The sequence below is a fragment of the Zootoca vivipara genome, chromosome 14, assembly GCF_965207765.1.
Source record: "Zootoca vivipara chromosome 14, rZooViv2.hap1.1, whole genome shotgun sequence".
In the NCBI taxonomy this organism is placed as follows: domain Eukaryota; kingdom Metazoa; phylum Chordata; class Lepidosauria; order Squamata; family Lacertidae; genus Zootoca; species Zootoca vivipara.
The window spans coordinates 9,004,470-9,029,468 of NC_142597.1; the positions used below are offsets into that span (position 1 = coordinate 9,004,470).

Below are 24,999 nucleotides of genomic sequence, written 5' to 3' on the forward strand. Positions count from 1 at the left end.
TGGAAACACAGCCATTCTTCAAAATTCACACTCCTCCAAATTTTCCAATGCAATCAGTGTTTACAAAAATGTGTGCATGTATGGACACACACATATATACAGTGGAACCTTGTTTCTCGAATGCCTTGGTACTCGAACATTTCAGCTCCTGAACGCCAAAACCCCGGAAGTAAGTGTTCCGGTTTTCAAACGTTTTTCGGAAGCCGAATGTCCGATGTGGTTGTCGGCTATTGTTTCTCTCGATGTGGTTCTGAGGCTATTGGCCTCAGCCAATAGGAAGGCGCTCCTTGGTTTTTGAACATTTCGGAAGTCCAACAGATTTCCGGAGCAGAGTACGTTCAAGAACCAAGGTGCCACTGTATGTTGTTTTCTGCCCTTTAGCAGGGGAAACACTACATCAGTTGCTTGTGCGTCAATGAAGCTATTACTGTATCCCCAATACCAGGTGTTCCCCTGTCATCTGTAATATGGTCTCCCTCCCCTCGGAATATTTTTTAAGCTTTCCTGATCAGGTTTGCTTGACTCTTCATTGTTCAGCCTTATGCTGCTTTCAACCTGTTGTGCATTTGCCCATTGATGTCTGGATTTGCTCTTCTGGATCCGGAGCCAGAACCTTAATCCTGCCTGTCACTGGAAAGGAGGCCAGGGAAGATTTTTATATAAGGGACTTTCCCACATACAGTGGTACCTCGGGTTAAGAACTTAATTCATTCTGGAGGTCCGTTCTTAACCTGAAACTGTTCTTAACCTGTGGTAGCACTTTAGCTAATGGGGCCTCCCACTTCCGCCACACCACCAGAGCACGATTTCTATTCTCATCCTGAAGCAAAGTCCTTAACCCCAGGTACTATTTCTGGGTTAGTGGAGTCTGTAACCTGAAGCGTCTGTAACCTGAGGTACCACTGTAAAGGCAAGTTGATCAACCTGGTTCTGCAGTGCCATGCACTCTCCTCATCTACTGGCCAGCAGGTTCTCACGCTGGCTCTCATACTGTTTCAGCATCTGCAAATTTGATAGATTTAACTTCTAATGTGAACTGGATTAAACAGTCCCCCACCCCTAACTATAAAACACAGATATATAACAATGGAAGATACAGACACCAGAACAACATTTGTAGTGCAAAGGCTGTCTGAAAATAAAACAGTTTCAACATCTTAAATTTAGCCGGGATTGATGCCTGACTGATTTCTAATAGGAGTGAGCTCCATAGAATTGGCCCTACTACATTGAAGACCTGGCTCCTCATTGACATGAGTTGTGCTTCTGCCCTATGGGGCGGGGAGGGGGGGCTAATAGTGCTTCTCTAGTTTACCACAAAGGCAAGTTTGGGGCATATGGGATGAAGTGGTCCTTAATGTATACTGAACCTACGTCGTTCTGGGTTTCGTATACTAACACAAGAACCTTGAACCTAGCCCTAAAAGGGCTGGGTCTGTGCTTATTCTTGTCAATTAATCCATGCTTGCAGAGCAAGGAATTGCTTTTGGTCTCCAAGGAAGGAGGTGAGCTGTCTGGCAGTACCTCTGAACCAGGTTTCAACTTCTCTGCTCTTGCTGAGATCCAAGATCATTAGCATTGCTAATGTTCTCAAAAGAAATCTGTTTGGAGAATGTGACAAGTCTAATTTGTTACTGACAAGCCGGTTGGGAGTGCATATAAATGCATCACTCTTCTTATTGTATGCTTTTGAATGGACGTGTGCTTCCTGTTATTTTTAGGCTTGCTAATCTCTTTAAAGACTACTTATTATTCCAATAAGCTTTTCAGCTGCAATCTAGACTGCTGAGTAGGGTGGGAACCCCTAGGCCAGGGGTCTCCCAAGAGACTGCGATCTACTCACAGAGTTAAAAACTGGCAGTGATCTACCCCCTTTTGGAGGGTTCAAGTCAAAGTTGTTGAGCTTTCTTTAGGGAGTATGAAAGCCCCATTTTTGGGGGGTGCAGGGCAAAAATATTGAGCTTTTTTATGGGAGACAAAGTTGTAGGTCTTTTGGGGGAGCCAGTGATCTACCACAGGCATTCAGTGATCTACCAGTATATCGTGATCTACGGTACCTGTTGGACATGCCTGCCCTAGACCTAATCTCTCTGTTCTTTTTAATGCCATTTCTTTATGATAATAAAAAAGAGTGCAAACCAGAGGGAGGAGGACGAGAGAAAGGTAACTCAAGGATAATTTTAGAAAGCAAGGAGAGCTTGCATGATTTCAAGCACAACTATTTTTTAATTAAATTGAACCACTAATTACCATAAAGATATTTAGATACCATATCTGCTTTCCCACCTTAATTTTATAGAAAGATGTTATGATACACACATGATAAAGGGTTGAGCCTCTTGAGCTGTGCAGAATACAGATTCATGCAGGCAGCAGGATAAGCAGAGCCATGAATATAAAGTTTAGCTTTGCACAGTAGGCTAGTTTCTATAACACCCTTATGCCCTTCTCTACCCTCTATCCAGAGAAACAAGAGGCATTGTCAGAATTCAAGGACACATTCCAGCCAGGCAATAATATTTAGGGTGTGAAGCAGGACCACCATAGGGTGTGGCCTGGGGAGAGTGTGGCCTGAGAGGAGGGCCAAATAGGGGGGGGGGGGGGTCTGGAGGGCCACATTTGGTCCCTGGGCCTGAGGTTCTCCACCGATGAAATAAGACCTTCAAGAGGCCATAAGCCACCCAGATATAGCAGGAGGAAGACATGCGTTATATTGTATGCAATGGCTCAGGTACCGGTAATACTGTAGAGGCAAATGGTTTTTGAAATAGTGCAGGAACAATTGGGAGACAGTTCAGAAGAAGCTCCAGACCTTCTATAAATGGTGTTCTATCTGATCGTACCAAGTGCTGAATTCCCCCTGATCCCATGCTACTTTGATCTTCAGTTCCATTAGAAGCAAAATTGGAACTTCCCTCTTCATTTGTAGGGTAAATGCAAAATCCACCCACTACCACTTTGTGCTTCTCTTTTGTCTTCAGAGCTCCCAGGAATGTGCTTTGCTCATGCTGTGAGTTGACAGTGAAGATAAAATACCAGGATGTGTTCCACCAGTAATTTGCATGGGCCAGAGGGAGCCATGCATAGACATTTTTTCTTCCCAGCAAAATTACAATGGCTCCTTAAATGGAAATTCAGAAACAGTTGTCACTTTTGAGCAATAAAGCTAACTCCTCTAGCATGAGCAGTATTTAAAAGAGATGCTAAATCAACCTGCTTCAACGGTTTAGGGCTTCCTGAATTTGAAATCTCTCTAGCATATTAAAGATATTAGTTGTTTCATCAGGAGAGGGCAACATTGTCTCTGTACCATGATAAAAGGTAAAGGGACCCCTGACCATTAGGTCCAGTTGTGACTGACTCTGGGGTTGCGCGCTCATCTTGCATTATCGGCCGAGGGAGCCGGCGTATAGCTTCCAGGTCATGTGGCCAGCATGACAAAGCCGCTTCTGGCAAACCAGAGCAGCACATGGAAACGCTGTTTACCTTCCCGCTGTAGCAGTTCCTATTTATCTACTTGCATTTTAACGTGCTTTCGAACTGCTAGGTTGGGAGGAGCTGGGACCGAGCAACGGGAGCTCACCCCGTCACAGGGATTCGAACCGCCGACCTTCTGATCAGCAAGCCCTAGGCTCAGTGGTTTAACCACAGCGCCACCTGGGTCCCGCTGTACCATGATATCATTGCTCTAATAATTACTGGGCCGCAGATCCCGGTTGACTGAAATAACTAGCATCTTCACAGGAGGTGGAGAAAGAATAGAAAGCACAGAGTCCTCCACTCTCTGTGTGAGTCTCATGATTCCTAGAGAATGTGTTCTCTTGCAAATACTAAGCACTCCTCCTCAGCTTTCCAAGATGGCATCCTGCAGATGTCACTCAAGTAGACCCAGGTCCAAATTACTGCATGGAAGTTGCACTTCTCATTTCATGTAGCTGTGAAAGGCAGCAGCCCCATCAGAGATTTAAGGTGGACTCAAAGCTCATTTGGAATGAAAAGCCTTGTGAGAAATCTATAATGAGAAAGATCTGGTGGTTTAATGTGCTTCTGCAAAGCACTGTAATTTGCTGGAAAATTGATGGGATAATATCATTCTTGAAATCAACTAGAGGGCAGGGTGTTGCATTCCAGTCTTAATGGATACTACAGAAGGATACAATTAGAAATGGATGGAGCTGGAAAGTGATGATCAAATTCAACGAGGAGCTTCTGGAAGACAGCTGTACAGGTCTTAATCCAATTTTTTCATAGTACCCCCCCCCAAAAAAAGAACCACCATAACATGCCCCTTTGCTTCTTTTAGTAAAATTGGCTTTATTGAAAAACATTTGATTTTTCCACTTATGCACGCCACACAGCTCCGGATGAATTGTGGCACATTGCTGAGATACATCATATTGTTACACACAGGGTCATCACCAGCCAGCCATCACCTTCATGTGCATAAAATCTCCACATTGACCCAGAGTAGAGGACATTAAAAAAAACAGAAACAAGAGCAAAGCACAGAAAGGTAGGGAAAAGAAATAGGAAGATGAAAATAATAAAATGATGGAAAAAGAAGCAAATAAAAGGAGCTTCTGGTTATCAATAAATGTCAACAATAATCTTCCTCCAGCCCAGCATAACAACTTTACCTCCTATGCTGAGAAGCAATAATTCCTTCATCTTTATTCACACATGCGTCTCTTTGCTGTGGTAATATATTAAAACATCAATCCATTGTTATTTGCTTATTGTATATTCATTAATCCACACCCAGTTCCATATCTTCCATTCCCATTTCCTGTTGGATATGGTTGTCCATCCTAATTTGAAAACAAAACAAAACAAAACAGTTCCTTCCTTCTTTGTCCAGGTGTGTTGCCAGAGGTTTGGTAGCTTTCCCCTCTAAATTCACTCCAAATTGTAAACAGAATCGTTTCTTTCTCAGCTATATCTCTGCCAGCTCAGAATATTTCTTAATCTCTCCATTCACAGTTTTATCCCCCACCTCCAACATCGTATCTCTACCGTTTGACTGTTTCACTCCTCCAGGCACCTGGGGAGATGTCCTTTCTATTTCACCATCTACTGTCTCCAGCTGTATCATTCCACTCTCCTGTTCTGGCAGTCCTCCATCAATAATATTCTCCAAATGTTCTGTGTCTTCTTTAGCCTTATTTTTCTCTGTTGCATTTTCATTCATTTCAAAAGAGTCTTGCATCTCCTATAGCCACAGCCTTGGAGTCAAGTAGATATCCAGAATGGCGCACGCGCTCTCTGCTTTCCAGCCTGACACTTTTGCATCCAGCTTCTAGCTCACATAACTGCTAGCTCTCCACTCTAAACTCTGGCTTTATTCCTTCTCAGTATCTGTGAGTTGAGGGTGAGCCACACCCATTTACAACCCCCACAAAGCCCCTTCCGTCTCCTTACACATCACCAGGAGACTATCCTGGCTTGATTAGCTTTTAAGACTTGCTGGATCCAAAGAGTAGAAGTGTGGCACTCAGTTTAACACTTGATTAAATTCTAGCACTTACTGGATCCAGGGATTTAATGGTCTGGCACCCACAAACTCATAACAATATTTATTCCCCCCCCCACAAGATTCCAGCCTTGTTATTCCATTCCCCTTGTTCCATCCCATGACTGCCGAGCATTGCGTGTTAAGATCCCAAGACCTCCCCCAATAAATAAAGACACAATTGACACAGAATTTAGTTTAAGGTTATTGGCATAATTTTGGCCATAACTTTATTGATTACAGATCGTGAGTGGTTTGCACCTGACCTTGGCAGGGCAGCACTGATGACTGGACTCCAGCAGAGGTCAGTTCAGGTAAACATCATGGGGGAGCATTGGACCAGGCTCAGTCTCCAGCTCACACCAAATGCTCCCAGGGGCTCTGCCGTGGCCCTAATCCCTGGAAGTGGATCGGACAAAAGCAAGGTGAGCCCCTGGATTCCATTAATGGAATACACTTCCGTGCATTGGAGGGGCAAGTGTGACAACCTCCACTCCACTCCACATTGAACCAATGCCTAACCGCCAAACCTTACAAAGTTGTGATGATTTGCTACGCGACAGGTGAAACCCAAGTGGCACCAGCCAATCAGCCAAATGGGAAATTTCCTACCAGGCACCTGTCCCAAGAACAGACGACCCACGATGGCATAGCAAGGTCATAATGGACCCTAAATATAGGGAGGGAGGGTGGGTGGGTGATCCGGTGCACAATGCGAAAAAGAGGAAGCTCAATGCAACATGCAGCGGTATATATAGGTCCGTTGGTTAATGCATGAACAATCCCAATGGCCAGATTTACCCCAGCAACTGAGGGACCACCAATTGGGTTGTTGTGGCTATCCAATCACTTCCACCCACAACAGCAGTGAGGTCAGTCCTGATGACCTCTGGGAGGATAGCATCTTAAAAATGTTATTTATTTATTTTTAAAGTTAGTGGGAATACTCATTTATCTTATTTCATGATGCACCTTGGGGCAACCTACAAAGGGTTCTCAGGTGGTCCCCTATCCAGCTGTTGACCAGACCCAAAGCAACTTAGCTTCAGCAAGGTTGCTGCAGCATCATATTCCTTCTGTCACCAACAAATTTTGCAGTGGTTTAACAGTCAATCTTCTTCCCAGGGAACTCTGGAGCTGGTAAAATGCACTTTTGTCATGTATGTGCTGATGCTGATAATTCACTTAGGCTGCAATCTTAAAGACAATAAGTAGACAGCATTATATATTCCGTGGAGCTTCTGAATAAGCATGAGTAGGACTCCATGGTTAAAATACAGAAAGCTTGCAAATCAGTGAGATGCCTATGTTAGAACTCTTCCACCAACACAGGGATGGGGAACCTCAGGGCCAAATGTCACCCTTGGCAGAAACCACAAGGGCAGGAGTGCTCTTGAGCTCAAGTCCCTACTGAGGGTTTCCTACTGCATCTGATTTATCACTGCAATAACGGGATGCTGGCCTAGATGGGCCATTGGCCTGATCCAGCAGGCTCTTCCTATGTTCTTATGAAGATATCCTGTTCCCCAGACTCTCAACATCCCTCCCTTATGGAGATTGGAGTCAAATTCATTCAGCCTGCATTTTAACCCACTTAATTCACACTTTATGAACCAATAAGAAGTGTGCCCCCAAATACATATAATGTTGAAAATAACATTAAAAATGGCATTATGTTGGAGAAAGTTACTTGCAAAAATGTGTATTTTAGACTGAATTACGTACAAAACTACTGTACATAGATTTGGAGAAATTTGTGCAAAGAAAAGATGCAAATTAGTTTTGGTGCAGATTTTTTAAAAAAGCAAACCCCACAAATTAAGGTTGAAAAAATGAGAAACCAAAGCTGACATATTTCTCCATCCCTACCTATTCCCTTTACATATTTTGTGATTTTCCCTTGCAGAGGGTAAGAATACATCTGCGTCAGGCTTGGCTTAGCACATTCAAATTGCTACGTTTGCTAAGTGATGAACAAAACATCACAGCAAGAACAGCTGGTTTCTTAACTCCCATCTTTTCCTTAAAAAATAACCAACATGATGAATTTAAAAAGTCTTCCCCTGCCCTCCCGTTACCCGGCAGATGTGTCATCTCTTCCTCAACCTGCCTGACAAGTGAATAATACAGCAGAGCTCTTTAAAGTTCAAACCATATTGCACGGCAGATGCTCCAACACTATTAATTCAGGAGCTTCATCCAGACTCCCCATTGTCACCCCTCTCCCCTGAGCCAATTTATGGCCAGCTCTTGCTTCATAGCATCACATTACGGTCACATTAATTGTAAAGATGCATTAACCTCACCTATGGATTTCCTGCTCCCCCGCCCAAGTGCTACTTTCCCCCCTCCTCTCCCCCTCCTCTTATTAGTTCCAAGATTATCACTTTATATTATACACAGTTTTAGTTTTCTCTTGTTTGTGTTTGTTTTTTCATGCATCTTGTAGTAACCATCATTGGAAAATAACATTACTCAATTGTTGTTGTTTAGTCGTTTAGTCGTGTCTGACACTTCATGACCCCATGGACCAGGAGACCACCAGGGGTCAGCGGAGAGTCCAGGAAATGGGGACAAGGGCTCTCCAATGAAGTAAGAGCCCGGGGTGGCATTGCTTCGGAGCTGTCCGCAGGAGGTGGTGCTGACCCTCAGGAAGCGGCGCAGAGCCTAGAGCAGTGGTCCTCAACCTTGGACCTCCAGATGTTTTGAGACTACAATTCCCATCATCCCTGACCACTGGTCCTGCTAGCTAGGGATCATGGGAGTTCTAGGCCAAAAACATCTGTAGGCCCAAGGTTGAGGACCACTGGCCTAGAGGATGCTGAGGGGGGGGGGAGGTCCTCAGAGGGAAGCGTTGAAGGGGTCGTTGAAGGGTTGGACCAGAGCGCTCAGGAAGGGGAGGTGCCAGAGGAGACAGCTCCAGCCCCCCAGTTAGGCAGTTCCAGTGGGAAGGGTTCTCCACCAGCTCCATCACCCCAACAATGGAGGGGTGAAAAGAGGCGTGCAGAGAGGAGGAGATTCCGAACACCCAGTGTGTTCTTTTGGCGGAAGTCACGAAGGGCAGTGCTTCCGGATTCTGATTCGGGATAGAACAGTCATGCTTTTTGTTGCTCTGTCTTGTACATATGTATATAATAAAACTCTGTAAAAACCAGCCACAGAGTTTGGAGCGGATTGCTCGTGAGGAAGCAGCCAGCACCATTACACCAGGCACTCCTGTCTTCCACTGCCTCCCGCAGTTTGGTCAGACTCATGTTAGTAGTTTTGAGAACACGTTCCAACCATCCCATCCTCTGTTGTCCCCTTCTCCTTGTGCCCTCAATCTTTCCCAACATCAGGGTCTTTTCTAGGGAGTCTTCTCTTCTCATGAGGTGGCCAAAGTATTGGAGCCTCAGCTTCAGGATCTGTCCTTCCAGTGAGCACTCAGGACTGATTTCCTTCATAATGGATAGGTTTGATCTTCTTGCAGTCCATGGGACTCTCAAGAGTCTCCTCCAGCATACATATTAAGTGCAAAAGCACATTTACCATCAAATCTGGTTTAGTCCTTCATCTCCAAGGCAATGAAAGCAGCCAACCTCCCTTGAGGATTACTCCGCACATGCCTCCATACAGGGTGACTTTGCCTAGCAGTGTAGGGGCATGGAGAACAATGGAGAGGTGGGGCTTTGTCTTCCTGCATTGTCCTTGTGAGGGCTCACAGGACTGGGATCTCACAAGAGTAGGGGGAGACCAGGGCCTTTAAAATGCACTGCCCCCCCCCTCAGTGCTAGAGCTTCACTGGGCTACTTGGGTCACTGGTTGACAGAGCCAGTCAGTATTTATTTTTCCCCCTCTCAAACTAACTTGGACCTTGGTGGGGGTTTTCCCCTCATCTTTTCCTCAGTGAAATGCTTCTATATGTTAGGCAATTACAAATTTTTGTCACAACATTGGGCAGAAGAAGTGTCATTGGGCCGGATCAACATAGTAATGGAGGGAGGACATTAAGGGGCCTTAGGGCTCAAGACACACCCTAAGCTTGAATAGGGCCACTGCCTGGCTGTAATCTCTGCCCCTGGTTCTCCCGTGGGATTCCTGGATGTTTGGCTTGTACCATGCCAGGATTCAATCACTAGTCAACTCCCCTGGTGGAGATTTGGATGCTTCGCAAGGAACACCATTCCATCAGCAAAGAGCTGAGTGGAATAAGAAATTGATCCTTGCCCTACTGCCACGCCAACCCTGCCCACCTGCTCTTTAAACAATAAATTTGTGGTCTGATTTCACCAAGAGCTGGTGTCCAATCTGTTATTACCACTGCAAGCACAAGCAAAAAATGTGTGATTTCTAGTTGCCAATACCTGCTATATGTCTAACCTTTTCTTCCCAATGTATTGAAAAACACTGCCTCCCTCTTTCTCCCTTCCCCCACCCTTCACTACTAGTTTAAAACTTTCACAGACTCCTTTCTGATCCTCATTCCTTGTGTTGGACAGATAAATGGATAACGTTATCCGCAGATGAGATACCTTCCCTCTAATCAAATATGCTGTCAGAAAATTAAACACTGGCACACTGTTTGCAGTTCCATTTAGTGTCATTCAGGATGTGCATATTCAAAATTGCAAGGACTTTCCGCTGAGCTAGCTTTTCCTCTTTGTGCATGGGGGGTCAAGTCAGGATCACAGAAGCAGCTACATGACTCCAATGCGCAAAAGGCATCCCGGACTCTAACAAGGGCTTTGCTTGATACAGTGGCAGAATATGGGAAAAAAATGTATGTAGCACAGATAGCGGTTAAGATCAGAGCCAAGGAGGGCCAACATATTTGTGTTGTCCATCCTATTTGGGAACTGCATGAGAGCAATAGCAGAAGGACTTCAATTATCTCTGCCCCCCCTTCACTCATTAGTGAACTTCTAGCATGGATATCTATGCTGCTTTGGGACCCAGGAATTGCAGGCAAACATGCACTGGCGTAGGAAGCCACTCCAGCACCCGGAGTGGCAAACCTGATGTGCACCCAGGGGCGGGGTGTTGCTACATAGCGTGCATGCTATGTACGACACATGCTACATGGCGCACATCGCTACGTACGGCACATACATCACTACGTAGTGACGCTGCGCATGCACAGTATGTGGCGGGTTGCCGCCACTGGCGTTCCAGCGCCGTGATCTTCTGCTTGCGGCTGCAGAAGAGGATCCCAGCACCATCCATACGGTGCTGGAGTGGCACTGCCGGCAAACCGCAAGCAAGCTGTGGAGTGAGGTTTTTTACTGGACGGCTTGGGAGGAACCGTTGCCCTACCACCTGATAAAAAGCCTCGCCCCACAGTTTACCTGCTCACCTGCTCGGCGCACGCTTTGCTTCTCCCTCAGTTTGGGCGGAGGCGAGGGGCAGGCCACTGACGCCCCTCTCTGGCCCGTCCCTCGCCTCCACCTGAGCAGGAAGAAGCAAAGTGCGTGCCAGCAAAGGTAGTGAGTGAGGCTTTTTACCGGGCGGCAAGGCTCAGCTTGGGAGTCATGGGGGGAAGGGGGCACTGAGTGTCAACCCCCTCCAGGGTGGCACCCGAGGCAGACTGCCCCCAACGCACCCCCCTTGCTACCCCCCTGCAAACATGTAGACTTAGAAAACTGCAAATGTGGATTTTAACACTTACCAATACAAAATACAGTATTTAAATTGGGCTTGGGCCCCTTCTTGGTCTCCTTCTCAAAGTCGTAATAACTAGCTACTTTCTGTTTACCAGGCATTTCTAGAGCACCACTAAAGCATCGCAGGTTTTATAGCTTTTGTAGCACCTGTCTGTTTTTCAGTGCATCTTTTTTTCCTTCTTCTGCTTCTGCTAGGCTATTGCTGTGCAGATCGATACAGCACAGTCAACAGAGATGCTAATTTGAGCACTTTGAGCTGTCTCCTATGGCCTACATTATATTTTTTTAAAATAAATAAATAAACTCAGCTTAGGTTCCAGCCTGAATGGCCTATTTAGAAGACATGCAAGGCAAATACGGTATATTCTGGTCTAGCTCTTCAATACAATCTAGCTACTCCTAAAGTGACCTGCAATGCAAGGGGATGAGGAAGATCAATTGATTTGCTCTGCCTGCAGCGCTTTTCATGCATCTCCACTACTTTGTAACCTCCAGAGTTCCTGATGCTGCTGGTGCTGTTACTAAGCAGCCAACCTCACCCTCACAGAATAGTGGCTTGAAAAGTAGTTAGGCCCTCTCCCCTTAAAATGGAGTGAGGCCATTGCCCCCTGCTATGTTTCAAGGTGCTTTTCTGTTGCTATGCACGCCAACAGAGAGGGGGGGATGCTTTCACCTGAAGCACATTCCCTAATTTGTTTCCCCATGCTGAACTCTTATTCAGTGAAGCTGTCACAATCTGTGAATGTGCATATAACTGTAGAAGTTGGTTTGAGAGAAAAATACACCAAACAGCAATAAGTATCAAGGCTAATGTCATCTGTCTGTGGCATCAGCCACCAGTGGTGGGAGAGCACTAGAAGCAGAGTAAATGTTTTAAATGAGCTGCACTGGTTTCCAGTTCATTTCCAGGCCCAATTGAAGGTGCTAACAATAGTGTTTGAAGCCCGAATATCTGAAAGACTGCCTCCTGCCCTATAGACCCTCTTAGGTGCTAAGATTGGCAGAGTGGGGCCAGAGGCATATCAAGGTCACCCCCCCTCGCCCACAACTCCCAAGCCCACTGCGAGCTGGGGGAAGGGGGGGAACTTTGCTGCTTTGCTGGCGGCCTTGATGTGCGTTGGGGCCACTGCTTGCTGTAGGCTTGGGAGTCGCAGGCAGGGGGCGCCGAATGTCACCCCTTCAGGGAAGACACCCATCTTCTCCCCTGCCTGCCTGCCTCCCCCCACCAAGTTGATGGGCATTGCCATTCCGAGGGTGTGGGTGGGACAGTTATTATGAAGCCCGGCCTTACCTGCACCCCCCCCATGTTTTATTCAAGTTGGCACCCCTGGTCGCCTCCCGTAGCTGGGCACAGGCCAGGCAGGCAGCCCTCAGCTCACCCAGCCCAGCAGCACCGAGGTCAGGCAGTTGTTCAGAAATGTTTGGGATGGAGATTTTCAGGGTGGGGGTAACAGGCATTGGAGGGGAGGGAAATGGCTCCACCTGTGGTGCATGTGAGGCGAGAATAAGCCACCGGCTCCATTGAAGGGCTAGTCTTCAGGCAGATCCTAGCCGGCCAAGACATGGCTCGTCCCGCCCAGCCATGCCCAGCAAAGCCTCACAGCCCCAAGGAACACCAATTGTCCAGCTCCCCAGGAAGAAGCATCTGAGCCGGGTTCGCTGGTTGCAGGTTTGCATATTGCGTGTAGAGAAAAACAGAAGTGTCTCCTCTCCTCTCCGGAGGCCGCTTAGGAAGCACACTGGCGGGTGGTGGAGCAGCCAGAGCCCCTCTAGTCCTGGAGGCCTCTGGCTGGAGGGGCAGTGGGGCGGGACTTGCTCAGCGGCCACGCATAGGAGGGCAGGGTGAGGAAGGCCTCCAAAGCGCGGGCTTCTCCGGGGACAGGCTTCCGGGGAGGAAGCCCCGAATCCCAGGAGATGGCGCCAGACGGAGCTGCGGTTCCTGCTCTTGGGCTTCTGCCTGCCTCCATGTTGGTGACACACATTTTAGACATGCATCATTTCGTGACACAGTAATTCAGTTTTACTTGCAAACTGGAAGTTAAACTAACCCCTTTAAAGCCCTGGGAGGAGTGTGGGGAGCATTCACACTACATACCTACACACTGCAGCCGACACACTAATGCGTCACGGCACAGTTTGGAAAGCTCTTCTCTAATGTACATTATACATTTTGAGTGTGGCCAGTCACATCATACACATTCCACACCCCGGCACTGGAATCAGTGGAATCACTGGAATTGTGCCGGCAATCCACAGTGATCCGAATATGGTATTGTTCGTGTGAGGGACATGGGGGAAATGACCACCAGAAATGGTGGATAATATTTGGGAAAATCTGCAAAGTGCCCTTATGTGTGTGTGTGTTTTTTAGGGGACTGTGAATAATGATGATAATCATGGGGAATCTAAGAAAACTATATTCTCTGAATTTTCAGCTTGGTTCCAGCTGAAAAGGAAGAAATTACTGGTAGCAATTTCTCTGAAATTGTGTATGCAATTCATCTCTGATGAGTAATAATCATTTCTTCTCTATTATCTATTCTCCCCACCCCCCACCCCCAATTATTTGAGAAGATACATTAAACCATGATTCAGACTAAAGGGGAAATAATTAAACTGGTTAATAGTTTCTAGCTATTTCACTTGTATTGGTAGTAATTAATCATCATCACTTCCCATGGTTTTTAATAATTCTAATGTTCTTTTTTACTGTTACCACAGTCCCTTTTCTGTCCTTCATTTGACCTTGTTCAGGCAATAGAAATTCTTCAGTCAACACCAGAAGGTCAGATACATCAAGGCACAAATTAACCATCATTTGCACAATGTAAGTAAACTGTAATAAAATGCCATTGTCTTTCTGCATAATTATCTATAATCACTCACTGATAGGTGCATTCAAACCCCTCGCCTGGAGGCCCTTGCAAGAAGAGTTTCATAGTGTGGGAGTATCAGTGTCCTGATAAATGACCTTTAGATATTGGATTTCATTTTTCTCTGTGTTTCCTTTCTACAAATCATTGGAGAGTGTGACGTTCCAAAGTTTGTAATTACCTTGCTTGGAATGTGAATGTGCTCAGCTTGGACAGCTCGGTTGTAATACAATTTGAGTGTCCTCAATCTAGAAAGTTAGTTTGAAGGTTGACCTGTAAAATTTGAATTTGCATGTGGTTTTCAACTAACACTCATTTTTTCCATTCTATTTGTTTTTTGTCCAAATCAAACACATACTAAAGGTAAAAGTAAAGGGACCCCTGACCATTAGGTCCAGTCGTGACCGACTCTGGGGTTGCAGTGCTCATCTCGCATTATTAGCCGAGGGAGCCGGCGTACAGCTTCCAGGTCATGTGGCCAGCATAACAAAGCCGCTTCTGGCAAACCAGAGCAGCAGACGGAAACGCCGTTTACCTTCCCGCTGTAGCGGTACCTGTTTATCTACTTGCACTTTGACGTGCTTTCGAACTGCTAGGTTGGCAGTAGCTGGGACCAAGCAACGGGAGCTCACCCCGTTGCAGGGTAAAAACGACAACCCCAAAACTCTAAGTGGGACTGTGCAACCAATCTGTCTGAATCACAAACTGAATTGGGCTGATCAGTCTAGATCAGGTTGATGCAGTTACAAATCTCTACAGAGTGGGTTGCATTGATCTGACTCAATTTGTAACAATTTTTGCTGACCTGTTGCTCAAAGGGCCTCTTAGAAAACAAGACAGGTCTCTAAAGTGTTGCAATTAGTAATTAAGAGAGCACCAGAACGGGGAGAGGAGAAGGAGGAGGAGAGCAGATATTTTCTTATTGAGGGCTGCATGGTTAGAATTTCACCAAACCATCTCCAATCACAGTGCTTGAGGGGAGGAATGTTTATGTCTTAATAGGCAACAAGCTAACACTGCCTTCACTCTTGTAAGTTTTGTCTCTAAAATGAGTTTGCTGGTGTATATTCACCTTGTTGTTTCTTTCCTTCACAATACCCTGTTCAATCTTATACCTGTTTGTCTACCAGCATTTCCCAATTAATTCCCGCCCAAGCTTTGTTTTTAAACTTATTTGCCTGTGTCTTCATCTAATAGTTACTTAAGCAGTTGCAGAATTTCCTTATCCTGACCAGCTCGTTTTGTTCCTAGTTTCTTAGGTAAGGTTTATTTACAGCTGTGTTCTGTCTTCTGCATTTTGCCTTTATTCATACTTTGTATTGTGTGTGTGCCATTACGTCTTGCAAGTACACAGTCCAGAACTGAACAAAGCTTTTTTTTGTAAGGGCCTAGAGTACATGTGGTGAATCTTTGGCCCTGCAGATCTTGCTGACCTATATTCTCATCACCCATTGGCCATGCTTGCCAATTGTTATTCAGTAACATTGTAGAGTCGAAGGTTCCTTACACTTGGTCTAGGGGCTTTGCAACCTGAACTGAAAAACTTTGCTCATATGGGGGCCAGTGAGACTTGCCTTTTCTCCTCCAGGATGCACCAAGGAATTCCAGTGGCATTATATAGATTTTAAATATGGCTGGAGCAAGGAGTTAAGATAGCACAACTGTGTTTTGTTGTATCCCCAAGAAAATTGCACCTAAAACTGTAAAATGGAGAGAAAATTTAATCTCCCCCTTCATCACATTCCCATCCCCTCCTACACACACACAAAATTCCAACTGAATTTTCACTATTCTGAAACATCAGCCTATCACACTTTTCTAAATATCTTAAATTTCACCTCCACATTTCCTGGCTCTTGTGATTTTTCTTCCAACCCACTCCAAGTGTAAAATTACAAGCTGTAGAATACTTATATTTGTTCATTTCCTTCCCTTTTCAAGACTTTTGTTTCCCTAATCAATTTCATGTTGCTCAGGTTTGTTCCAGAGAACACACCAATCCTAGGGCTGATTCATCTTTTCAGCAAAAATGACGTGCCGCAGATATATACAAGGAATTTGGGGTAGGGTGAGACGAAGGATATATAATTCATAGCAGTTTGACAGAACTGTCTGCTCTTTCAAATTCACTTTAGAACTGGGAGGGAATAATCAAGGAGCCAGGAAACTATTTAAAGAGGTGATGCTGACAGCTGGAGACTAATTTAATTTGTGGGACTGATGGATCCCTTACGTAATAAAATCATTAAAAATAAATAGCCAGTCTGTATTTTACATTACATTAAATGTGACTAGCTCTTTTTCCTGCTCCTGATATTTTAATTATGGTATTTCTGCTCTGCTTTACAGGTGGGCCTCACAAAGCTTTCACTATATCCTGAAAATGCACCTATTTGCCAACTGACTTTTGACACCTCCCATTTGTTTGTTTGTTTGATTGTTTGTTGTGGGACCTGCTCTATTCTTTTGATTTTAACCAATTTTGATCTGACTTTTCTTTTCATTTTACATTGCTGTAACCTGCCCAAGGACCTCCCAGCAGAGAAAGATGACTAAGGTAATATTCGGCTCAAGCTCCACAACAGACATTAACAGGTCAATCCCATGGCCTCTGGGTGAGCATCTCGGGGACCGTTAGATCAGCAGAGGTGAGAGAGCTCTCATGTTGGAGAGGGTGACTAAAATCAGCAATCATTTTTTAAAGAAAAGGAAATAAAACATGTGAAATTCCTACTTGCCTGGGTATGCTCACCTAAACAAGAATGTTTTGAGCAGGTGCTGGGAAGAGTCAAACAGAGGCACGTCCCCTGATGTCAAGAAGCACAAGTTGCAGAGGGTTCCAAAGTGTCGGCAGTGGCATAGCAAGGTCAGGTGGTACCCGGTGTGGAAAACCTCTTGTCACACACCTCCACCTTGATTTTTTTGTCCCCCTGCAAAAATGGTTTGACTTTATTTCATATTTTCTTACAAAGGAATGTGGATTCTGGGCCTCTGATAACAAGTAGGCGACTGTGGGCAGATACTTAAATCTACAGGATGGATTGTGTTTTGGCTTGTGTTATTTTATTGATAGCAGGCATGTCCAACTCCCAAGAGACTGTGATCTACTGGCAGTGATCTACCCATTGGATTGACCAAAGTTGTTCAGCTTTTTGGGGGGAGCCAGAGTTGTTGAGCCACCCAAAGCTGAGGGGGAGGTGGACCATTTTGGCAGCAGGAAGCCTGCGTGCGCCAAAGCCACATCGTCTCTCCCAGACGGTGAGTGCCGCACAGAATTTTGTCGCCCCCTCAGAGGTGGCACCCGGGGTGGACCTCTCCCACCGCCCCCATCTTGCTCCGTCCCTGAGTGTAGGAGCTGCTACACTACAATGTCGATTTCTTACAAACATAGAATGGGTATTATGGGGCACCTGCAGCAGTTACAGTTAAGTCCAGTCAAAGGCAACTATGGGGTTATGGAGCTCATCTTGCTTTCAGGCTGAGGGAGTCGACATTTGTCCACAGACAGCTTTCTGGGTCATGTGGCCAGCATAACTAAACCACGTCTGGTGCAACAGGACACCGTGACAAAAGCCAGACTGCACAAAAATGCCATTTACCTTCCCACCACAGTGGTACCTAATTATCTACTTGCACTGGCATGCTTTCGAACTGCTAGATTGGAAGAAGTTGGGACAAAGCAATGGGAGCTCACTCTGTCATGGGGATTCAAACTGCTGACCATCCAGTTGGCAAACCCAAGAGGCTCAGTGGTTTAGACCACAGCACCACCTGCATCCTTATTCTGCAGATCAATTCAGTCAAATGGGCATATGTGACATAAGCAAGTTGGACCCAAGCTGTTAAAGCAGGCTTCCTCAAACTCGGCCCTCCAGATTTTTTTGGCCTAGAACTCCCATGATCCCTAGCTAGGAGGACCAGTGGTCAGGGATGATGGGAATTGTAGTCTCAAAACATCTGAAGGGTTGAGTTTGAGGAAGCCTGTGTTAAAGGCTTTATATACTCATAGTAACACCTTTATTTTGGCCTGGTATTACTTTCTGATCCCCACCTCATGTTGGGGGTCATGGTGATATTTACAGATAACAGACAGCCTGTGTCCGCCATCCTTTGCATGATAGCCTTTCATCTATGATCACCATTATCATGTTCTCCCCAGGCAAAGCTTAGTCCAGGCTTCCTCAACCTTGGCCCTCCAGATGTTTTTGGCCCACAACTCCCATGATCCCGAGTTAGCAGGACCAGTGGTCAGGGATGATGGGAAATGCAGTCTCAAAACATCTGGAGGGCCGAGGTTGAGGAAGCCTGGCTTAGTCAGTTCTTTCAATCATTCCTCACAGGACCATAGCTGCCAAGTTATCCCTTTTTTAAAGGGATTTTCCCTTATGCTGAATAGGCTTCCTCGCGAGAAAAGGGGAAACTTGGCAGCTATGCACAGGACCCAGACATTGCTACAGCCAGCTATACCTGTGACCGCTTTCCTACAACTACCATATTGCAAAGAGCAAATTGGAGCACAGAGCATATCACTAGGGGAGTGATGTTATGTGAAAACACATGTCATGATATAAGTTAGGGTTGCCATACGTCCCTGCATAGCCAGTACTTAGCCCTCGTAAACAGCGTCTGGGCGGAAATATGTCCAGGAAAATCTGGATGTATGGCAGCCCATGGCAGCAGTGTAGATTTTGATGAATTACATTTAAAAAAAGCTCAAAAACTTCCCAAAAAACAACTTTGGCCCCAACAACTTTTGGGGGGATTTTCACTTTTTGAAATATGGCAACCCTATATAAGTGGGGTGTGCATGGCCTTAAAGCAATTCTATTACTATTAGTGATGGACAAACTCCCTTCAACTCAACTGAGAAATGGTTTGGTAATCATGAGTTTTTTTCAGGGAAATGGTGGAAGAGTCTCTTCTTTCCCAGCCCATAATGTTGGCACATGTCTGCTGGCAGTGCTGTGTGCATATGCCTTGGCTTAGCATATATATCCTAGGGGATTGTTCTATATGAAATCTCTACTTTAGCATATGATTGACACAAAGGCAGCACACCAAAGTCTGAAAAACTCAGGGATTCAGATGCAATGAAAACTCACTTGTTTGTTAAATCTCCGTGTTGTGTTTAATGCAAAAGTTAGAAAAACAAACAAACATCTGGAAGCCAGTAGAAATATATTGGCAGAGAAGTTTATGCAGGTATGTTCCCACCACTCTATTCATTTCCTTTTTCCTTCATAGCATTGGGCTTATTTTTCAAAGCACCTGAAACAAAAGAGGTCCTCCTTAATATTTGAGTTGGTTTTTTGCACCGCCCCAAGGGATCGTGTGTTAACTTCACAAATAATATACAGTATGTCAGGCAGGAATGGCACATTTTCTGCAAATAATAAAAATATCATTCTCTGTCCCCTTGAGGCTTTGCAAGAAGAAAATACCTTCTGCAACAAAATCAAATAATTTGCACCTGCCCCTTAAAACCAATGCTCTCTATCCATCGTTAATACTGAGGCTCGTGCTGGAATGTGTGCTGGTTGAGCTCGGCTAAACAATCGCATTTGAATCTAATGGACATATCAGAAAATCTCTCACATAGAGTATATCTTTGGGGAGAACTAGAAACGGAGTCTTTTATTTATTTCATTTATTGACTCCAAGCAGAGATGAAGTGAACATGTGCTGAGCTTGCATCTTTTGTAACATGTCTCTGCTCTACCTCTGCCTCCAGTCCTAGGAACCCTCAGGACCCCATGTGGTCTCAGAAAGCCACCAGTGGGGAGCTTCCTCAAAGAGTTTGGTTGCCTTCTTTTATGATAGGACTCCTCTCTGAGTCTGAGTTTCTTCACTTGTTATATACAATGTTTGCTCCTCTCTTTCTCAGGCCCCATCTGCGCTCTGCCTTTAAAGCAGGGCCATTCGGCTTCAAACAGTAATGATGCCTCCCAAAGCATGATGGGAGCTGTCCTTTGTTAGGGTGCTGAAAGTTGTCAGGGGCCCCCTATTCCCCTCAAAGAGCCATGATTCTCAGAGTTCCCTGGGAAGTGATATTGACTGTTAAACCACTCTGAGAATTGTAGCTTTGTGAGGGGTATATAGAGGGCTCTTAACAACTGTCAGCACCCTAACAAAGGACAGCTCCCATCATGCTTCATTACTGTTTGAAGTGAAATGGCACTGCTTTAAACGTATAGTGTAGGTGGCCAAACTTAGCCCTCCAGATGTTTTGGGACTACAGCTCCCACCATCCCTAGCTAACAGAACCAGTGGTCAGGGACGATGGGAATTGTAGTCCCCAAACATCTGGTGGGCCGAGTTTGGCCACCACTGGTGTAAATGGAGCCTCAGGAGCTTTCAGGAGGGATTGGAGGCACGATTCAGGTGCCCACAATGGCACAGTTAATCCAGCTGTGTCTCTGCTTGCTCCTCACCTGATGTCACATGTTGTGGATATGTTGTCTGTGTGCACTGACATCATGGGCTCCATGTGGGGGCTGTATGGATTCTATTAAACATGGAGGTCCAGTGTCAGTAATCTGGCATTCTTGAGCAATTGCTAGCAACCCAGCATCTCAACAGGCATGGGTAACTACCCCGGGTTCCCCCATGCTGGGCAGCAGAGTCTTAGAAGCTAGCATTTTAAATTTCTACTGGTGTACTGGAGTGATGCGCCATACAAGCATTCTGGGTATTGTGAGAAAATTAAAGCCACGGTTTCCAAGCTGATGCCAAGTAAACCCACAGTTGGAGGTTGTATCAGTGGAAGCTTCACCAGGCATCACTTTAGCCAAAGGCTCACTCAGCCTTGAAGCTGGCTCCGTGATCATGGGAACATGGGGAGGGGAGGGGACATCTTTGCCCGTTCATTTATCACACAAGATATGCAGCTCTGTTAATAATAAAAATAAACATAACCAAAAGCAAACAAAACTTTGTGGTATGGAAAACCTGATTATTGCAAGCGGCCGGGAAAGACTTGCCCCTTTGTGAAGCTCTGCACAGTTGGCTAGGTTTTGCTGTGAAGGAGATACAGGTTGTCCTCTGGCTTAATAAGGGTGGCTGGATTCAAGATCACTGGGCTTGTTTGCTGAGCCAAGCTTCTGATCGAACCTGGCAAATCCTGTGATTTTGCCATATAATTCCTCCCATTTTGCCCTCTAGGAATGATGTCTGTGATGTCAAAATGCTGGTTGCTGCTCAGCACGAGAAACAAATGCAAAGCGAAAAGCCATCAAAACACTGCAAGGCAAAGCAAACAGTGATGAAAGTTGCTGTGTGTAACATTTGCTTTCTTCTACAGCTTTATGAAATCCCAGCAGTGTGACCTTCCTTTCATCATGTCACAGCTGAAGCGGGCAGCGCCATGCACAGAGATGTTCAGGGGACTGTTCTTAAAACAAATAGCCAATAACGGAAAATATGGCAACATACTAGCATCCAAAGAAACAGGTGAGTCAAGTGAAAGCTGTGCTCTCAGTGGCACCCCCAACTTTGAGCAGCAATATAAAAATGGAAGGGCTGTAGGTCAATGAGAGGTTTTGTTTTGCAAGCAGAAGACCCCAGGTTCATTTCTGGATTCAATCCCCAACATCTCCAGGACGGACTGGGAAAGTCTCCTGCCAGTCAGTGGAGACAATATTGAGCTAGATGCAACTTTGGTCTGATTTGGCAGCTTCCTATTCAAAAATCACAATAATCACAAAAGTAAAATAAAATAAGGCCTTATACTACTGCTTGTCACTTAACAAAGACTCTAATTACTGTTGTCAAGACATTCACTAATTTCTTCTTTTCATGACATAGCTGAAAACAACACAAATCTCTCCCATCATTATGAGTATTATTATTATTATTATTATTATTATTATTATTATTATTATTTGTTGTTGTTGTACTGAAAAGCCTTTAGTGGATGCAACATAAGAGTTTAATTGATTTCATTTTAAATTATGTTTTTGTTTCTATATGTCTATCCTACAAGTTTCATATTGAGATATCTGTTTGCTCAGTGTGAGAACAGAATCCTGAGCTAGACAGGCTCTTGGCTTCATCCAGTAGGGCTCCTATTTTTATTTTAATACATCTTAGATTATAGATATTATGGGCCACAATACATACTACCATGCAAAGGAACTTCCTTCCATGTTAAAGCAGAGGGTGTTCCTCTTCTGTAATAGCACCTGCTGCTTCATTTTGCGTATTTTTTTGTAATTCACTGTTTAAAAAGATATTATGCCTGGTTGATCAGGATTTGGGAATTACTAATGTTTTCCTTTCCTTTCCTTTCAAGAGAGCATTAATGACCCCCAGAAAGCAGAGGCAGAGAATCCCACCCCCACCCCAGCTGGCCTCCCTTCCTTCATGAGCAACCTTATGTTGGCAAAAGTGGACAGAGCCACAGCTGCCCACATTCCAGTCACAGAAAAGACAGGGGATGCTCCAAGCTTGAGCAAGCTGTCTTTGTGTTTCAATACAAATAATTTAGAAACATTTGCCATTTTGAAACTGCCTGTCTTTTCTTACTGCTGTATGGAAAAACACATGAATCTAACCTTTGAAGGATTTGTAAGAAAACAATTTTTAACTTACTAAATGTGTAAGCTCTTTCTATGCCGTGAGAATTGGGGACCTGGAAGAACTTAGAAGGGGTATTTTAAAGGTCTATCAGCCTCTATTTTCATGCTTTAGTTTGCTGTATGTTTTGTGATTTAAAATCTCTGGCTGAGGCTTTCTCACCAGAGAATACTTGCCTCGAACCTGGATCTTTGCATCCAGGAAAATTCTCCTTTTATTTTACCATAAAAAGGTAAAGGTAAAGGGACCCCTGACCATTATGTCCAGTCGTGACCGACTCTGGGGTTGCGTGCTCATCTCGCATTATTGGCCGAGGGAGCCGGCGTATAGCTTCCAGGTCATGTGGCCAGCATGACAAAGCCACTTCTGGCAAACCAGAGCAGCACATGGAAACGCTGATGACCTTCCCGCTGTAGCGGTTCCTATTTATCTACTTGCATTTTGACGTGCTTTCGAACTGCTAGGTTGGCAGGAGCTGGGACCAAGCAACGGGAGCTCACCCCGTCACAGGGATTCGAACCGCCGACCTTCTGATCAGCAAGCCCTAGGCTCAGTGGTTTAACCACAGCATATTTTACCATATCTAGTATTTATTATTTTAAACCAAAATACCCCCCCCAAAAAAAAAAACCCAAAAGGAGGAAGAGGAAGAAACAAGAGGGGCTTGAATGGTGGGAACTTGGGTTGGAGGAGCTGAGGGTCTCCCTTTTCCACACCAACACAGTCACTTTATAAGGGGCGGCAGAGATACTGCCTCTCACCTCCAATTTTCCTGCAGTGGGGAGCTTCAGTGGAGGCTGCTGAGGGGTTTGATCAGTTGAGGAGAGGAGATTGAGCAGGAGGCAACAGTGACTAACCAGGAGCCTGACCAGGAGGATGAAGCCTTATTATCTAGAACCAGTTGCCAGCTTCAAGGATGGGAGCAGACCCACTTGCTCTGGTGGAGCATAAACTTGCAATCTTCACACATGGCCAGAGAGTGAGCGTGTCATGCCTCATTTTTAAAAGTCAGAGGGAGGGGCGGGGAAACTTGTTGGGACATCTTTGTTGCTTCTATCCAGGTCAGAGCTCCTTGCCCTGCTCCTGAACTCCTGGATCATGATTCCTGAGCCATGTTTACTGCTGAGCCTGTACTGTTACTTGATTGAATAAAGATACCTTCCTTACAGGTACGGGCCTCTGTCTGCATTTTGAGCAAACATCAGAGCAGAGGTTTCTATCCTGAAGTCTCACCATCTTTATGGGCAACTTTTCCCAGAAGATATTTGTACCTTGAGGAGATAAGTGATCCGACATGGTCATTTCTTCCTGCCTCTGTTTACTTCCCCTTTCTATCTCCTGTACTGCTCTTTGATGGCTGAGAGCAAGCAGCCTTTAATGTATAATCTGGTGGAAGGAAGAAGTGATAATGCAGGGAACATTATTACTTTCTTTGATGTTAGACATTGTTTGGAGGAACGTGCAGTATTGGAAGAGGGGGCTAGCTAATTAATAATCTGCACTAGCTAGTCGGGCAAGGCACGTAGGCTAACAATCTAGCTATCTATAAATCAGATGGTTTTGAGGCATAACCTGGAAGCTTGTGTACAAACTCATGGTGGGAGGGTCATGCTACCTGAGGCTACCTGTCACTTTGCCACTTCTTGAGGGCTTCCGGTGGCAGATCGAAGTGCTTGCTTCATAATGTATATAATGCTTGTTGTTTAGAATAAAATCTTTAATCTTCTCACTCACTTGTGTTTGTGTTGCTTCTGAATCTCATTGAAAGAACCACCTTGCATTTGGCAAGACACCATCTTCCACCTAGACAAGGAAGAGGCATCACAATTCAAGGATGCATTCCAGCAATCCAAAAGCACTCAAGGGGAACATGGAGCAGACCAATAAGGGGGAGAAGCAGGGAGAGTCTTTTGACGGCTGCTTTGAGCCCACAGGCTGGAGGGTCCCCATTCATGCCCTAAAAGCTTGATTTGCAGGAATCCAGGTGGTTAGCAATGCCTCATGTCAGGAGGACACAGACAGAAGACCAGCACCTACTGAAATGTTCTGTGGGAATGCCTGAGCTGGGTCTTAGCAGGGAGAAGCTGTTGGGGGAGCAACAGAGAAGGAACACAGAAGAAACAAGCCAGGATGTTTTGGAGGGAAGGGAGAGATTTAGAAGGAACAGACAAGGAGGTGGTAGAGAGGGAAAGGTGAGCTGCAAAAGGAATTTGTGGTGCCTCAGTAAGGAAGAGAAGAGGAAAAGAGACACAGATGCCCAGTGGCAGAGGAAGCCGCTTGGGCACCTGAGGTGACGCGCCCAGGGGCAGAGTGAGCTGCCCACAGGGGTGGGGAGTGGGGTGAGCCACCCATAGGAGCAGGGCTCACTGTGGGGCCTCCAGAGTCTGCCTGTCTCCTCCCACTC

The 24,999-nt window shown here is 45.4% G+C and overlaps 1 long non-coding RNA gene across 2 annotated transcripts in view; it reads left to right on the forward strand.

Annotated features, from left to right (window-relative positions):
* The window catches only part of LOC148683483 (uncharacterized), a 39,362-nt gene extending 15,035 nt beyond the window's left edge, over window positions 1-24,327 (forward strand). The window contains exons 2-6 of one of the 2 annotated variants that reach the window (XR_015947031.1): window positions 13,870-13,975; window positions 15,219-15,280; window positions 16,551-16,578; window positions 21,322-21,470; window positions 22,312-24,327. This is a non-coding gene — a long non-coding RNA (uncharacterized LOC148683483). Of the gene's footprint in view, window positions 1-13,869; window positions 13,976-15,218; window positions 15,281-16,550; window positions 16,670-21,321; window positions 21,471-22,311 lie in introns of those variants that run through there. The other variant, XR_015947032.1, reaches the window with a different exon arrangement.
* Window positions 24,328-24,999: the final 672 nt, after the last annotated feature.